General features: G+C 39.1%; 1 long non-coding RNA gene and 1 pseudogene across 1 annotated transcript; both read right to left on the bottom strand.

Moving 5' to 3' along the window:
• Positions 1-1,449: 1,449 nt before the first annotated feature.
• LOC114492159 lies at positions 1,450-2,414 on the bottom strand (annotated as a pseudogene).
• A 1,340-nt stretch (positions 2,415-3,754) lies between these two features.
• LOC118501598 lies at positions 3,755-14,090 on the bottom strand. The gene is made up of 3 exons (XR_004904234.1): positions 13,923-14,090; positions 4,003-4,009; positions 3,755-3,765 (listed from the first exon to the last, which is right to left on the bottom strand). It is a non-coding gene; the product is annotated as an uncharacterized LOC118501598 (long non-coding RNA).
• Between the last annotated feature and the right edge of the window lie 3,614 nt (positions 14,091-17,704).

Genomic DNA, 17,704 nt, shown 5'->3' with positions numbered 1-17,704 from the left:
TTTTGCCATTACGAACAGTGAAGTGAAGAAACTCCTGCATATGCCTACTGGTGTCTGTACCGATGTTTCTCTAGGGTAAATGCTATCTAGGAATAAAATTGCCAGATCATTAGAAATGGCATATCAACTTTGAAGGCAACACTGTTACACAAAGTCATTATCAAATTTACAGTGCCAAAATGAGTATATGAGAGTTTCCTACAAATTAAGTGCCTCCACTTTCTCACCAACACAAAAAAATGACCAATTTTTAAGTTTTTGCCAATCTGGCAGGTGTAAAATGGTAACTCATTGGTTTTAGCTTGTATTTCTCCAATCATTAATGAGGTTAAGAATATTTCCATATGTTTATTGGCCTTATTGTTCCCCTTTTTGTGAAATATCAACCACATTATTTGCCCACTTTCTTGTTGGTTTCTATTTCTTTATTGATTTGCTAGGCCACCTCTGTTTTATATGTGATTTCTTATACCCACAAATCTCTTTTTAGCATCCATTTTTGGATTGATAAATTTTATTTGATTATTTAAGACTGGTCAGCTAAAAAAGTACTTTCGATGAAAGCTGCTGTGAAGGAATTTATGAGATTCTTGAAAACAGTCAGTAGTCACTGAGGATTAGTGTGCCACCAGAGGGAGCCCACCGGGGCCTCTGTCTGCAGCACAGCACTGAAGCAGACGAAGGGAGCGGAGTCTGGATTTCCTAAGTACTTACTTGATGAGCATTTTTCACTGTGACTCACATCAAGACCTCAGGGTTTTTTTTTTTTTGTTTGTTTGTTTGTTTTTTAAGATTTTATTTATTTCCAGAGAGGGGAAGGGAAGGAGGAAGAGAGAGACAGAAGCACCAATGTGTGGTTGCCTCTTGGGCACCCCCAGTTGGAGTCCTGGCCTGCAACCCAGGCATGTGCCCTGACTGGGAATTGAACCAGTGACCCTTTGGTTCAGAGGCCAGCACTGAATCCACTGAGCCACACCAGCCTGGGCAAGACCTCAGGGTTTTAATGTGCTTTTGCAATATGTCTCATTTTTCCCTCTAACATTTTCTTATTTTTATTTCATTTTCCCATATCACTATGGTGTACAGTAAGACACATCGTGAAATGAAATAACTATTGTCATAGGATTGTTTTTGTTAAGAAAATCACTTTATTCTAATTGACTCACAAATAATATCATAAAAGCTGGTTTAAGGAGATTGTACAAACATTTGCCCAGCCCCAAACTCCATACCACCTCAATGAACTTCCAAACAGTAAGAACACTCTCTTCCATTACAAATCTGAAGCCAGGAAACTGTTAATGATAGAGAAGAGGTTGAACTGGTAGTTTTATATTTTCACTATCAATTACATATTTACATTAAATTAACTTGGTCATAAGAAATGATTTCCTTTTTTTGACATTTTAAAAAAATGAAATATCATTCTAATCACTTGTGGTCCAAAAACATTCAAATAATAAACCAAAAAGAAACATGTTAAGGACTAATCTTCACACATTATAGCCAACGATGCCACACTTGCCTATGATCTCGCTGACATAAAACCACAGCCACACCTCTGTGGCCACCAAACCATTCAACAGAGCTTTCTTAACTATGAGCCGTTTGAGGCTGCCAGTTCAAACACTACTGACCATTTTTTTCAAGCTCTGAACAGTTGTAGGGATTGGAACAGGGGTTAGAGGAACCAGCTCAACCTTGCCGTAATGCCAAAGTGTGGCCAATCAGGCTTTTAGGATGTCACAACAGCATTTACTATCATGGGGCCCTCTTTGCAAATTGGGCCATGCCTCTAGGATGGAAAGTCTGTGGCCTCAAGCCAAGAGATGATTTTCCATGTCTTCAATTTGAGCTTCTTCAGTAGGCTAATCCATTTGCAAATCCGCACTGTTCCAGCACCTCACTGAAACCCTCACAAAGCTTAAGGTCATGCTTGTTCTGGGCACGCTCCAAAACCGTTTCATCTCGTAGTGACATAGGCCACACTACTGCTGCTTCTGATAGGCCAGCTGAGGCTCCTGTTTTGTGGTGTCAGGCTTTGAGGGTGTCAGCATTACTTCATCCACAGAAGCACCAGTGATGGCATAACCGAGCATAAGGCTGACAGCAGAGCCCACGGCCACACCTGCTGCCACAGTTGCCATCTGGGCCATCAGACCTGGCTGCCAGGGTGCAGCAGCAGGTGAGCTGACAGCAGATGGTGGAGCTGTTGGTGGGTGTGGTGCTTTTGCTGGCCTGCACACAGCTCTTAGAGGAGGTGCCCAGCTGGCCACAGGAGCCATGTGGCAGGTGGCTTCAGCTTTCAAGAGGCATTGCAACTGAGTGGCAGTTCGGCATCTACAAGTGTGAAACTCAGAGAAGATCCCTTCATAAGATTTTAAAAGGTGCTCCTGATTCTCTATTCCAGTCATTTTCAACTGGTGTGCCACAGAATTTTTAAAACATGTAACACTTGACCATTTAGTCAAGGGTACCGACCCCTTTTTCCTTAGACTGTCAAAAAAAAAATAATAATGGCAACAGCCAACACAATAGCCATCTGGTGAGAAAGCCCTGTCTTGAACCTAGGTCATATAATGGAGTTGCATCTTATTGGTCACATTACGTAAGTTGCATCTGATTGGTAAATTCTTGGTATCAGAAATCCTTATTTACAAGTATAGGCACCTGATTTTTTAAAAAGTCACTTTGTACCAGAAAGGGTAGATAAGTATTATTTTGTTTTGTAAATCAATCAAAATTATACCTAATTTTTTTGTCAGCTCGGCAAAAATACATTTTTTCTGGTGTACTGCAGAATTTTAGTAATTAGGATATAGCTGTTCCTCCAACAGACCCAAGTCCTGTCCTGAAACCAAGGGCAGGAGTGTGGACCCTGTACTCTGCTCCTGAAGACACTAGCAACTAGGAATGCAGAGTGACTTTCTTAGAATACAGTGTTTCTTTTTTTTTTTTCCACATTGATTTGTGAAACAGAGGCTAATCCCAGAATACAGACAAGCCACAAGCCAAGTCAGGCAGCTGCTTCGCCCTTTGTCCTAGTTGCTAGGAATCTGAAAAATCATTTTATTTTGATCCCTATAGCTGTGCTAAAATGTTTTGTGGTATATTTTTATTATTGAATCAATGAACCTTTTTGCTATCCACTTTGGAATAAGGCAGTATAAAAGACTGACAGGCTATGGCTGGTGTGGCTCAGTGGATTGAGCACCAGCCTATGAACCAAAGAGTCACCGGTTCAATTCCCAGTCAGGGCACATGCCTGGGTTGTGAGCCGGGTGCCCAGCTGGGGGTGCCCAAGAGGCAACCACACATTGATGTTTCTCTCCCTTCCCTTTGCCCTCCCTTTCTCTATAAATAAATAAATAAATAATCTTTAAAATAAGGGGAAAAAAAAAGACTGACAGAATCCCTGCCATCAAGAACTTATGAATGCAGACATTGAACCAGTGGCAAATGGGTAAATGCTACAAAAGAAAAGGCTGAAAGTAAGCTTATATCATGAGGACTTGACCAAGGCTAGTTAACCTTTATTACTGGATATTTACCTTTTACTCTGTTTTTTTTCTTCATTGTTTTGATTTTACAGACTTAATTTTATTTCAAGTCAGTACACATTGTTTTAGCTGTAGGCAAAGGTGTGTTTGTGCATTTAACCACGCAATCACTTTCAAATACCCTTTCTTTCACAAAGGGTTTGAGATGATGCATCATGGGAACATTTACTAGAATGTCTGAGCTGTGGCTTCACTGATGCAACTACTGCCCTAACAAGTAAACTCTGTTATGGAAGCGGATCCAACATGAATGGAGAGAATATGAGGGTCAGAGCTAGTAGAAATCCTAAGCGAGTCTAGTTTCAACATAAGAAATATCCAAACATGTCAGAATTTTTATGAGTTCATTTGAGCCAAACTGACAACTACTGGGAAGCAAAACCTCAACAAATTGAGAAAATGCTCCAGAAAAATGGCAGCTTTTGCACAGATTTCAGGGTACATGAAATCTGTTGGTGATAGATTAGGGAAGCAGGAGAAAGCAAAGCAGGAAACCCTTGGGACTGGATAAAAGGTCGAATGATAGACATGCACTTCTTTTTCATAGCTGGGTAGAGGATAGTTAACAGTCAACAATTCGCAGGATAACAGCAACAGTTAAGCTGTAGTGGTTGTGCTCAAGGGGCTCAGAAAAAGGGAAGTTACTTTGACATTTCAAAGGTATGTTATCATAGATGCAAAAAGACAACAGATGGGCTCAATTAAAGACAAGACTGACCTATGTCAGTCTAGACTAGGAATTCTAGTCTAGATTCTACCACAAACTGCCTTTACACAAAAAGTTTTAATGTCAGACCATCCTTTGTGGTTTTACTTTAGTCTCTGAGTTTGTAAGGCCACCACCCAGGCCTCCCGTGAGCTTGTCAGTTTCAGTGTGTGGCTCCTTTATGCTCACATTCATTAGTCTTAAATCAAGTCAACAATTATTATTAGAATTTCATAAGTCCTATTGTTTCAAAAAGCCCATCACAAATGACTGTGAATTTGAGAAATTTTAGCAAAAAGAGCAAAAAGATGTAATAGTGTGCCTCTTCTCTCATGGCTTGCTCTTGATAGGGGGAACTCAAGAGTTAAATTTTACCCTTTGCAACAGCATGGATGAGCCTGGAGAACATTGTGCTAAGCAAAACAAACCAGTCAGAGAAAGACAAGTACCATATGATTTCACTCACATGTGGAATCTAATGAACGAACCCAAGTAACAAACAAAACTGAGACACACCTTTTTGTTTACTTCATGTTCCTCCAACTTTTTATTTCAAATCTACAGAAAAAGGAGAGTAATAGTATAATAAGTCTACATAGAATTTTTGCCTGGGCTCACCATTTGTGAGTGTTTTTCTCTCTGAACCATTTGAAAGCAGTCCGCAGGCATCATGACACTTCGTGGTATTCTCCTGCACAGCCCATAATACCGCACTTATGTCCAAGACCTGTGGGCGAAAAGGAGTGCTATCATAAATTCCTAACTGCACAGGTCAAGGTGAGTAGTCATGCCCTTTAACTTCTTCAGTGAAAGGTTTTTAAGCAAGCTTTGTCCATTGTTCCTGTGGATCTAGGTTAACACACCTTTGAAATGCCAGAAATAATACCCCTCAAAGGTGTAACCACCCTTAAAAAAACACATAATCTTGTAATCCAATCCCCGCTTTGCTTTCTACCACTCATTTAATCTTCCTTACATTCCTTCCTTAATTTCAAATGCATAAAAGAAACTGTGAACTGTTACTCTCTGAAGCATTTGGGATCTTGCTCCCTTGCATATGTCACCAGTTTTCATTCAAATAAACTCATAAAAAATTCTCTACAGGGTTGGGCATTTCTTATGTCAACAGAAATTTAACAACAGTCCATTCTAGTTTCCTAAATTGTACAAAAAGTGTTGCCAGCTTTTTTCCCCAATAAAAATTTTTAAGAGAATCACAAAGTTTACCGGAAAATGCCCAATTATAATGGGATATTTCAACACATTTTCTCAGGAAATGAAAAACAATATTTGTTGACATACAACAGCTTACAAAACAGTTAGTAAAATACTTTTTATAGTGCTTGCTTTGGCAGCACATATACTGAAATATTTTTTAATGAAACACCTACACAGTGTTCATTTGACAAAAAAACCCCACATACTTTTAATCATAATCAAACAAAATTAAAAAATATATTGAGTGATTACAATCACCTTACAAGTAATAGGAAACACCCACAGTCTTCTCATTTAACAGTGGAAAATTGTAATTCACCCTACCATTCCTTTGACACTGTTTCTGTAAGTGTTAACGCTAACTAGTATGTACTCTGTAGAAAAGCAGCATGTTTGTATAAGGATCCTAGGAACTGCCCTGGCTAAATGGCTCATTTGGTTGGAGCGTCATTTCTGGACCAAACTGTTGCGGGTTCAATTCCCATTCGGGGCACATACCTAGGTTGAGTGTTCAATCCTTGGTCAGGGGGCATACAGGAAGCAACCGACCTCTTTCTCTCCCTCTCTCCCTCCCCCCACCCCTCTCTAAAAAATCACAAACATATCTTTGGGTGAGGATTAAAAGAAAATTAAAGAAAAAAGAATCCTAGGAGCTAAATTCAAAAGACACAGGCTCCAACCTTTAGTCATTTCAGCTCTGGGAGATTTGCTGACCTTCAGCAGGAAAACCAAGATGACACACACAAGAGCATCGCTTGACCAGTTTTGAGATCCTTATTGGAATGGACTGTGCTGGTCTGCACATAGAGAACTGTTCAAATGCCTCCCCTTGATCTTTTTGTTCTGCTTTCCCTCTCCCTCTTTATAAAAACCTCTGCCTGCACTGAGATTTTTTTCAATTGTCTTGTTTTTTTAAGATTTAATTTCTTTTTATTTATTTTTAGCCAGAGGGGAAGGGAGGGAGAAAGAAAGAAAGGGAGAGAAACATCAATGTGTGTTTGCCTCTCAAGTATCCCGCACTGGGGACCCGGCCTGCAAACCAGGCATGTGCCCTGAACTGGGAATTGAACCAGTGACCCTGTGGTTCACAGGCTGGTGCTCAATCCAGTGAGCCACACCAGCCAGGGCTGCACTGAGATGTTAAGATGTGCTTTGGGACAAGTCTCCCATCTTCTCAGGTGGCCTACACTTGCATAAACCCCTTTCCTTCTCAGCAGCTCCTGTCTCACAAATTTAGCTTTCATTGCAGCAGACAGCTGGACCTGCATTCAGTTACATGCCCACTTCATTAGATTGTCGGCTCTGCCTGACAGTTTCATGTATAGTGCTAGCCTTTCCTATAAAATGCCATTAAACATAAAGTTAAGTCACAAATGCCAAATTTTGAACCTGAATAGTAAACACAAGCCTCAAAGAATAAATGCAAAAATCTAGCATCTAAGGCATGTATAATTTTGATCTCATTTTCTTTCTACTATTTACTTTCAAATATTATTTTAAAAAAATTATGGAGAGGCCTGGCCAGGTAGCTCAGTTGGTTATAGTGCAGTCCTCACATGCCAAGGTTTCAGGCTTGATGCCAGGTCAGGGCACATGCAAGAATCAACCAATGGCCCTGGCTGGAGTGGCTCAGTGGACTGAGAGCCAGCCTGAGAATAAAAGGGTCGCCAGTTTGATTCCCACTCTAGGGCACATGCCTGAGTTGCGGGCCAGGTCCCCATTAGGGGGACCCGAGAGGCAACCACCCATGGATGTTTCTCTCCCTCTCTTTCTCCCTCCCCTCCCCTCTCTAAAAAATAAATAAGTAAAACCTTTAAAAAAAATCAACCAATGAATGTATAAATAAATGGAACAACAAACTGATGTTTCTCTTTCAAATCAATAAATAAAAATTTTTTAAAATAATGGGGAAGAGCAAAGCATGTAAATACCCAAGGTTATTCAAGTTTTTAGTTTTCTAAGGCAATGGCCTCCAAAGTCTGGTGTGTGTCTTTCAGGGCTATGCAAGACAATCCATTGGTCTATGGAAGGAAACTATTAGATAAATATCTATTTATGTTTTTATTTCCTCCTTAAAACTGCCTGTGTACTATAAAATATACAATATATTAGTATAGTTACAGACATATATAATGCAAAAATAAATAATTAATATGCAAAAAAGTTTGGAAACCACCCTCACAGTTTGTACACTTTGATTTAGTACATTTTGTTGATATTCTGAGAAAGCTGTGGGATAAAATGTCATTTTCAAAGGGAGTAAATTGAAAAGCACAGCTAGATATAAAATGTTAAATTACTGTATTTGGACTGCTAACCTTTGCAATAGTAATTTTTTCTAATCTTTTTATCTACTTTTTTACATAAATGAAATCATAACTATAATAAATCCCTCTTGGTTTTCACTTGTAAAATACATTTATAAATAAAAATACTCGAATATATATGATCATAAATTCATAAACAAAAACTTTAGTGATTGCATAATAGCCCATTTTCACATATATGCCCTCATAAATGTGAAATAAAGCTACTGTGCAAGAATTATAATGCTGATAATACATCTAGTAAACCCACCCCAGATTTTTCTTTATAAGACAAGTATTTCTTTAAAGCTAACATTAATTCGGTGTGTGAAGATCTTATTTCACATATGTACTTCTATTTCTATCATATATATACTTGTATATGATATATATGTATTTGCATGTGATATATATATAAATAGACATAAATAGATACACACACACTGAAGAGAGAGTCCTTAGGGTCTATTAGACCAGATACTGTGTTGGGCCAAGAGGTTCCAAAGGAACCTCTTTCCAGGAGGTCTGAAGGTACAATGAATGCGACTGTGGAGTCATTGCAACTATATTTCTTTCACCAGTGCCCTCAAACTATTGGCTGAAGTTCCTACTAAAAAAAAAAAAAAAAAAAAAACACAAAAACGTTAGCCTTCCTCTGTGAGCCACAGAAAGAGAATACATAAAAAGCCTAGTGGGGGTGCAAAGTGAGGCGAGGCTGGCATTACAAAAGAAGTTAAGTCCACAAAGTCAGTGAAAGAAAACAAAAGCAAACAGACAAACAAAGAGGTGCTATCAACAACAGTCACTGAAAAAACAAAACAAAACACGTCAAACAAAATAAGCAGCTTAAGTTATAAAGAATAAAAGAGATTGAAAGCACCCTTTGAAACATGAAACATCCACTTCCACCACTCTAATCCTTCAAAGCTGTGTATTCCTTTCTTTGGTCGTTTGCCCTAAATTACTGAAAACAAACCCTCGACAAGAGACAGCTAAACTGAATAAATCTTTTTGCTTTTGGCTAAACTGAGGTGAAGCCAACAAATTTACCAGCATTTACTGGATAAACTTTTGAACAGGTATGAGATTCAGCTAACATCTCAGCCGAATTATCTTTAACATGCATGGTGACACAGTCTAAGTCCAATAAACATCAGGTTCTTTGCACAAGCATGACTTTAAAAACAGCTTCAATCCTCTAGTGGCAAAACTCATTGACCAGAGACGTGACTAAAATTTTCATCCTTTACAATTCATAATTCCCAACACCTTCAATGTTTGGATATTCCAATATTATCCAAAATTTTCCAATTTATAGTGTTAAACAGATGTGAAATACTAATAGACTATCTTTAAAATTATGATTAACTCTCACTAGAATGTGACAGTATATAACAAAAGGGCTAAAGTAAATGGAAGTCTTCACTTGCCAAAGTTCTTTTGTGAATCACACCAGGAATATTTTTTTAAAACTATTTTAGTAGATTCAGGATGATAAGGATATTGTAGTAACACTTGACAACTTTAATTGCATATCTGTCTCAATTTACTGGCCAAAAGAAGTATAAACATGATGTATTATAGAGTTGGAGCAGTATTTCTCGAGGACTTAAATTAAATGCACTTATCTAATTAATTCAATACAGAAAATTTATCGCACAGGTACCACACCCTTGCACAACTCCAATTAAAAACATCACCACCAAACCACTATTACATGGAATGTTAAAGGGTCTTTCCTTAAGAAGAAGTAAAAATAACATCAATAATATGAACAATAAAATATGAACAATAAAATGGCAATAAATTCATATCTATCAATAACTGAATCTAAAAGGACAAAATAAATGAACAAGCAGAACATACACAGGCTCATAGATACAGAGAATGTTTTGATGGTTGCCAGATGGGAGGGAGGGGGTTGAGGGGGTGGGTGAAAAAGGTGAAGGGATTAAAAAGTACAGATAGGTCATTACAGAACAGCCACTCGGATGTAAAATGTAGAATAGGGACTAAAGTCAATAAAACTGTAATAACTATGTATGGTGCCAGATAGGTACAAGATTTATCAGGATGATCACTTAGTAACTTATATAATGTGTAATCATTGGGATGTATACCAGAGACTAATATAATATTATATGTCAACTGTAACTGAAAAACATAAAATAATTTTTTAAAGATTTTATTTATTTATTTTTACAGAGAGGGGAATGGGGGGAGAAACAGAGGGAGAGAAACAGTGTGTGGTTGACTCCCATGCACCTCCTACTGGGGATCTGGCCCACAACCCAGGCAAGTGCCCTGACTGGGGACCAAAACAGTGACCCTTTGGTTCACAAGTACATGCTCAATCCACTAAGCTATACCAGCCAGGACAACATAAAATAATTTTTAAAAACATGATTAATTCTTGGCTGCATTTCATTAGACTCTCTCTGTCCTCCAGAGCAGCCTGGAGAGTTCTTCTCCTGCTGGCTGCAAAGCACTGAACTGCTCTGTTGTTAGAGGGCCGCATGATGAAGATCTGATGGTGACCTCTAGAATCTGACATGGGTCTCCTACAGGCAGCCAGAAAGTAAATGGTGGCCTCAATCTGATAACTGCAAGGAACAGAATCCTGCCAACAACCAGTGAGCTAGGAGGAGCACTCAACCTCAAACAAGACCACAGCCCCAGCAAGCACCTTGACTTCGGCTTGAGAAAACCCCAAGGAGAGAACCAGCTAACCTGTGCCCGGACACTTGACCCACAGACACTGTGAGATAGTAAATGGATATTGTTTTAAGTCACTAAATTTATGGCAATTTGTCATGCAGTATACAAAACTAATACACTGGCCTTGGGGGTTGCACAATCAGTATTAAAGAATGGCCTTGGCTTTTAAATTAGCTACTAGGACCAAGAAGAAAAAGAAGGTAAGAAACCAGAAGGACTGTGCAATGTCCCTACACCAGAAGTTCCCTGGAAGGTGGAGATTTTGCTCCCCATTCACAGATGGGAAAATGAGGCTCAGAAAGGCTGGGACTTGCCCAAAGTTACACAGGCAGGAAGGGTGAGATTTGGACGTGAACCAGAGAAATCCCAGCTGCCTATGGGTGTGTCTGTTTGGGGGTGTATCTGCAGCTAAAGTGTTCCTGGTGTGTGAGCAAGGTGATGGAACTGGCATGGCATGCAGGGACCTGGAGGGGCCCGCTGGGAATTGAGTAAAACCACCATTTCCAGACCAAAGACAAACACACACACACACACACACACACACACTATTAATTCTTTAGCATGGCAGTGAAATATTTCAAATGTTCATCTTTCCTTTATTTTCATAATATCCCTTTCTTCACCTTTTTTTCTTTTAAATAAAAATGTTATGAGACACACAACAACAATGATAAAGGAATCCAACCTATGGTTCCTCTGGGTTATAAGTTTCCAAAATTTCACAATTATGGTTTTTATGTATTTTATTCTTACTTTTTACTTTTTGTAAAAACACTACTTATTTTTAGAGAGAGGGGAGGGGAGGGAGACAGAAAGGGAGAGACACATCAATTGGTTGCCTCTCATACACACCCTGCAATCCAGGCATATGCCCTGACCAGGAATCAAACCTGGTGACCTTTCGCTTTGTGGAATGACACCCTACCGACTGGGCCACACTGGTCAGGGTGTTTTTTTATGTATTTTATTGACAAGTTGTCTCTTCATGTATCATGTACTTAATAGCTGCTAATTTTATTTTTTTAATATTTTCTTTATTTTTAGAGAGATGGGAAGGGAGGGAAAAAGAGAGGGCGAGAAACCTCATTGTGCTAGAGATATATTGACCAGTTGTCTCTCTCATGACCCCAACTGGTAACCTGGCCTGCAGCCCAGGCATGTACCCTGACTGGGAATTGAACCAGTGACCTTTTGGTTTGCAGGCCAGCAGCACTCAACCTACTGAGCCACACCAACCAGGGCATAACTACAAATTTTAAATACCAACTCTAAACAAAATTGATGACAAATTCTTTAGGATCTTTCATTGTCCAAATAAATTTTCATTCAGTGACCAAAAGATTGGAAACTAGAATAATGGATGCAAGAAAATAAGAAAGCTTAAAAGCTACTATGAATACTTTAAAGAAAAAAATAGCAATTTTAGCATGTCGTAGAGAAGATCAATGGCAATAACTATGATTTATTAAATGTTTCCTGTATGCCAGTAAATGGGTTAGTGTTTTTACATAAATAACCTATTTATTCTTCACAAAAATGCTTATGAGGTAAGCATTATTACTTATTCCAAGAGCACACAGCCAACAAGTAACAGTGCTAGGATTTGAATCTACTTCTACTTGTCTCTAAAGCTTATCTCCCAACCACTGTGCACACTGCCTTCAAGCCCACATATATTAGAGACCACATTCTGTGAATGTGAGGTCATTGCTCTGAGTGACATGGGAGGTAGAGTAAGAATTTTATACTTTACAAATCAAAATGGAAATGGGGAAGAAAATTCAGAAGGTAATGGACAAAACTGTTTCTACATGTGTTCTAAAATCTAGTCAGGAATTCTTAGCACTTGTCTGGACAACAACACCTGCTTTAGACATAGCAAAATAATTAGTCTGTGAGAAAGCAATAATGCCATGAAAAAAGCTATTGGTTTTGAAGTTCTGGAGCCATTAATCAGGAAAGTTTATGAATCATTTTGTACAAGTCACAAAAGCCACATTATGTATTGCTGCAATAAATGATTTTCTTGAGAAATTCCATTAATAGAGCTGATCCTTGTATCAAAATATTGCTGAGTACTTTCTAGACCCATTCCTGAGGGATGATTCCACAGTTTAAGAATTTGAAACATGAGTACATAACTGAGGCTCTGAAATTATTTTTTGTGAGCAACCACCACCACCATCGTCTGACCTACCTAGATGCTGCATGCCTGTGGCAGCAGGGACTGGCCATGAAGAGGGACCAAGCAGGGTTAACCAGAGTCCCAAAGGGGACACTTGCCCACAATGTTGAAGAAAAGGAACTCTTATGTTGCTGGGATTGCCAGCTTCAAGATGCAGATGGCCATCTTTGCCACCATTTGGAGAAAGTCTGTAAGAAAAGACAAAAACAGGGTGAAGAAAATGCTGAGAGTGGGTATGTGACAACATTCTAATGACATCACTTGAGACTCTGACTATAACTGTAGTTGAAACTGGAAACATTCTTGCATTTCCCAGTTACACAGCCAACAGAAGCCCTTTTGTGTTTAAACTAGTTTGAGTTGGGTTTCTCCTACTTGCAAAGAAAAGAGAACTTGACCGTAGGTACACTATCAGTACAGTTTACTGTAAACACCGTAATACCCAGATACTGCTAAAATCTCAGGTCCTCGCACTTCAGGAGTCGGTAAGCTCTGGCAAATGTATCTCAGCCTTTGCTTAGGTACAATGAAGCACAACTATTACAATGGCCCTGATTTTTAAAACTTTGTTTAAATTTCTATTGTTTTAAAATGTATCATGCATACAAAAGGCTACAAGATGCACCTGCACAATATATAGAATACTGAAAAAAGAATACTAATACTACTACATACCAACTCCCAGATTAGAAAAAAAATTACTGATACTTTAGACACCTGCTTTGTGCCCTTTCTGCAGCACCTGAGAGGTAATCACTCTACATTCTTTGGGTAAGCACTATATACAAGGTGAGGAAAAAGTAAGTTTACAGTAGTGAGTTCACAAAGTAGTTTATTCTTGTACTATTATTTATTAATTATTGTATTATTTCTCCATACAAACCATTGTAAACGTACCTTTGCCCCACCCCGTATATGAGGTCTGTCTGGAAAAAATCCAGCCATTGTTAATATAATGAGAACAGTTTGAGCAACATTGACGTAACCTGGCAGCCCAGGAGAGTGGACTGGAATGCATATGGGTAAACAATGACAACTTCACTGCACTAGTCAGTGGGGGCGATGGACGCTGCTGAGTGAGCATGTGTACTGTGTGGCCATTGCATTCAAAATGACTGAGCGAGTAGAGCAACAAATCTACATCAAATCTTATGTTAGACTTGGACGTTCCTCCCTGAAACTATTCAGATGGTTCAGAAGGCTTTGAGTGACAATGCAATGAGGGCAACGCAAATAAAAGTATGGCACAGACACTTCAACTATAGTCAAGAATCTGTTGAAAGTGATCCACGTTCTGGAAGGCCTGCAACAGACAGAACACCTGGGAATGTTAACATGTTCAGGCTGCAATCAACAAAGATCAGAGAACTGTGTGAGGTCCCAAGGTGCCTACTTTGAAGGGGACTAAGGTGTCATTGTTGTATGTAGAATGTTTCTTGTATCTTGTATCTTCTTCAATAAATGCCTCTATTTTCTATATTACATGGCTGGATACTTTCTGGGTAAACCTTGTGTATGCTTTTCTTTTGTACCTATATAAATGAAATCACACTATGTTTTTCTTCTGTGACTTGAAGTTTTCTCTCAAAAAATGTTTTTTAAACAAGTTGGTGATACTTTATTTATTTTTTATCTTCACCCGAGGACATACTTATTGATTTTGGAGAGAGGGGAAGGGAAGGACAGAGAGGAAGAGAAACATTGATGTGAGAGAGAAACTTTGGTTGCTTCTCATATGCACCCAGCTGGGGTCTGAACCCACAGCCCTGACCAGGATTTGAACCTGTGATCTTTTGGTGCATGAAACAAGGTTTCAACCACCTGAGCCACACTGGCCAAGGCAAACCAATTACAGCAATTGCCAAGAAGCAAAATCTCAACAGCTTGAGAAAATGCTCTGGAGAATGGTAGTTTTGCAGCTTATTTTATTACTTTATACATTACAATCAACAGAGGAGCCCAAAGGGGTGGGTTAAATAAAATTCACTGGTGGTAGATTAGGGAGGTGGGAGAAAGCAAAGGCAAGAGGTATTTTTGAGACTGAATAAAGAGCAAAATGAAGAGACACATACCTCTTTTGCATTGGTGGGTACAGGATAGTTAACAACTAACATTATAGCACAGAGATGGTATGCGGACAACAAGACAGCAATGAGGGGTTTGTGCTCTGGGTCTACTGCTCTAGTGGAAGGTTGTGAAGGGTGTGGCTTGAGGGGTCTGGAAAAGATTACTCTGGCATTCCAAAGGTATGTTATCAAGATAGACAGGCTCAAGTTAGGTCAAGATTGATGTTTGTCAAGGAAAATATTGGCCTAGAATGTGACTACCTGCCAAGACTCAACATGTTTAGTTACACGTTTTCATTTCAGACCATCCTATGTGCTTGCTTTCAGTCTCTGAGTTTGTAAGGCTCACCATACAGGCCTTCCCTGAGCTTGTCAGGTGTAGTATGTGGCCCCTTTTTTGTCCACACTAGCCTCACATTGAGAATATCTCAGGTTGCTTGGTGCCAACCCTCCTTGTTATCCTTGTTGCTATTTACCTTTAAGCAACAATTTTTGTGTCTGTCAGCCACTCCTATTCTTAGTGATTCTCCAAGGGCATTAAACAGTAATAAGAACAGCTCTGAAAACAATACGATAGCTATGCTCCAAATAAATTTTTAATTACTGGAGTCTTTGTCCTGTATACATTAGACATGGGTGTATCCGGTTAACTAACTATGTCTAGGTGTTGAAATGAAACTCAGATAGTTTTGGGCTTCACATCCAAAGAATATTAACACTTTCACTTCTCAACAGGAATCTCATTATAGCGTAATGCCTCCTTGTTTTATTCGACAATGTTGAACTCTACCCGAAGGTGAAGGAGTGCACCCACCCATTTGTAAAAATAGCTTACTGCAAGAAACATCCCTTCTCCAGATGACTTAGAAAAGATTCTTGGCTTGTTTACCTATGACAAAGCCAGATGCAGACCCTCCAAATTCCCATTGTCTGATAAATGACTGGCTAAACTGTTTTGTTCCCACTAAAAGAAACAAATTATATTAACCAAACTTTGGTTATGCCTCCCTCTTTTACCCATGACCCAAACCTCTGGCCTGAGTCAGTACAGCCACTGCTTTAGGGCAGTTCTCTAAGAAGAAGCAGGCCTCAGGGTAAAAATTCTCTCATCTACCTTCTCACCAGATCAGCCTTTCATCCCAAATCCCCAACCTTGTTCCTTCTAGCCTTGTTCACTCCTTATGAAAGAAATATGCTTTTGTCCAACTCTTGATGCTCGATGCTCCTGGGTCTTACGGTCTAGAGTTCTTTCCATTGTAAGTTTTCCTCCACATTCACCTGGACAATCCTTTCAGATTTGTTTTTTGTTTGACATATTTTGGCGTAGTCTGTCTTTCAACATGACATTTCTTTTTTTTTAAAGATTTTATTTTATTTATTTTAGACAGAGAGGAAAGGAGGGAGAAAGAGAGGGAGAGAAACATCGATGTGTGGCTGCCTCTCGTGCACCCCCAACTGGGGACCTGGCCCACAACCCAGGCATAGGACCTGACTGGGAATCGAACCAGTGATCATTTGGTTCGTAGGCCCGTGCTCAATCCACTGAGCCACACCAGCTGAGGCATACATTTTTTTACCTTTCCTTGTAGATTGTAAGCTTCTTGAGAGCATACAGTGCCTTATTCCTCTGTGGATAGTCTCTAGGCCTTACCTAATGTCTTTCATTTGGAAAGCTCTCAATATTTATTCTTTTAATTAAAATGAACTGAAAATTATTCTATTTCCTGTATGGCTCCATGTAACATTTTGTGTAGTATATGTTTATCATATCTTAATGATCAACTTAATATAATGTCAGAGCTCAAGACTCGGAAGGCAGGTGAGCCCTGACCAGTGTGGCTCAGTGGGTTGAGTGTTGTTCCAGAAAGTGAAAGATTGTGGGTTCAATTCCACATGCCTGGATTGAGGGCCAGACTCTGGTTGGGGGACTGCAAGAGGCAAGCAACACATCCATGTTTCTCTCCCTTTCTTTCTTCCTCCCTTCCCCTCTCTCTAAAAATAAATAAAATCTTTTTTAAAAAAGAAGACAACTGAATGTTATTTATGATAAGGCAGGAGATGGAATATCCTACATAACGATGATAATAAGAGAATAACAAAAACTGAACCAGTGCTTTTAAGAGTTCTTGGGAGGCAGAATGTGTTAAGAGTGCAGGCTCTGTTTTCAGATACCTGACACCAGGCTCTACTACTTACTAGCTCTGTGACCTTGAGCATATTCTTTAATATTTCTGTGCCTCGATTTTTTCATATGTAGGATGAAGACAGGAAGAACATATAGTTTACAGGGTTGTGAGGATTAAATTAGCTACCATCTGTAAAGCACATCGAATAATATATGTTGTATAAGATCCAATTAATGTTACCTTTATTATCGAAATTGGTTATCCACAAAGGAAAGGTTTCCCTTTCTTGTTGCCTTAGTGGTCATTTCAGTTGAATAAGTCCAAAGAGTTTATTACTAAGTAGCAACTGGACACACTGGTTTGATTAGAGCCTGTGATATCTCTAAGGATCATCAGGTCTCCTCAAAGACTTGCATAAGGACCAAATAAGGGAATGACCTCTTATAACCCACAGCTGCACTGGGAATGAGCCAAAGTCAAATAATCAAGTTCATACACATTTTAACATTCTCTTTACGCTTCAGCATCTTTCTAGGGAGTTCTATAGGAATGGATTTCCAAAGGTATTTTGTTTGTATTTCTTCATTCAGTTATTCAGTAAGCATTTAGGTGCTAGGGATACAGACATCAAGAAAACTGTTCATTTGCAGCTGACTCATGGCCTAGTATAGGAGACAATTTTCAAAGACTCAGCCAGGTAAGAAATAGAAGAGAAATCGAGACAGAGAGAAATAATATGAACCGACACACAGAGGCACTAAGGAACATGAAATATTCAGGGGACTCCATTTCAGAATCACCAAATACACAGTGAGGATA

Source organism: Phyllostomus discolor, chromosome 1, assembly GCF_004126475.2.
Source record: "Phyllostomus discolor isolate MPI-MPIP mPhyDis1 chromosome 1, mPhyDis1.pri.v3, whole genome shotgun sequence".
In the NCBI taxonomy this organism is placed as follows: Eukaryota; Metazoa; Chordata; class Mammalia; order Chiroptera; family Phyllostomidae; genus Phyllostomus; species Phyllostomus discolor.
The sequence above is the reverse complement of the archived record's forward strand: the minus strand, read 5'-3'. Positions and strand labels throughout refer to the sequence as shown.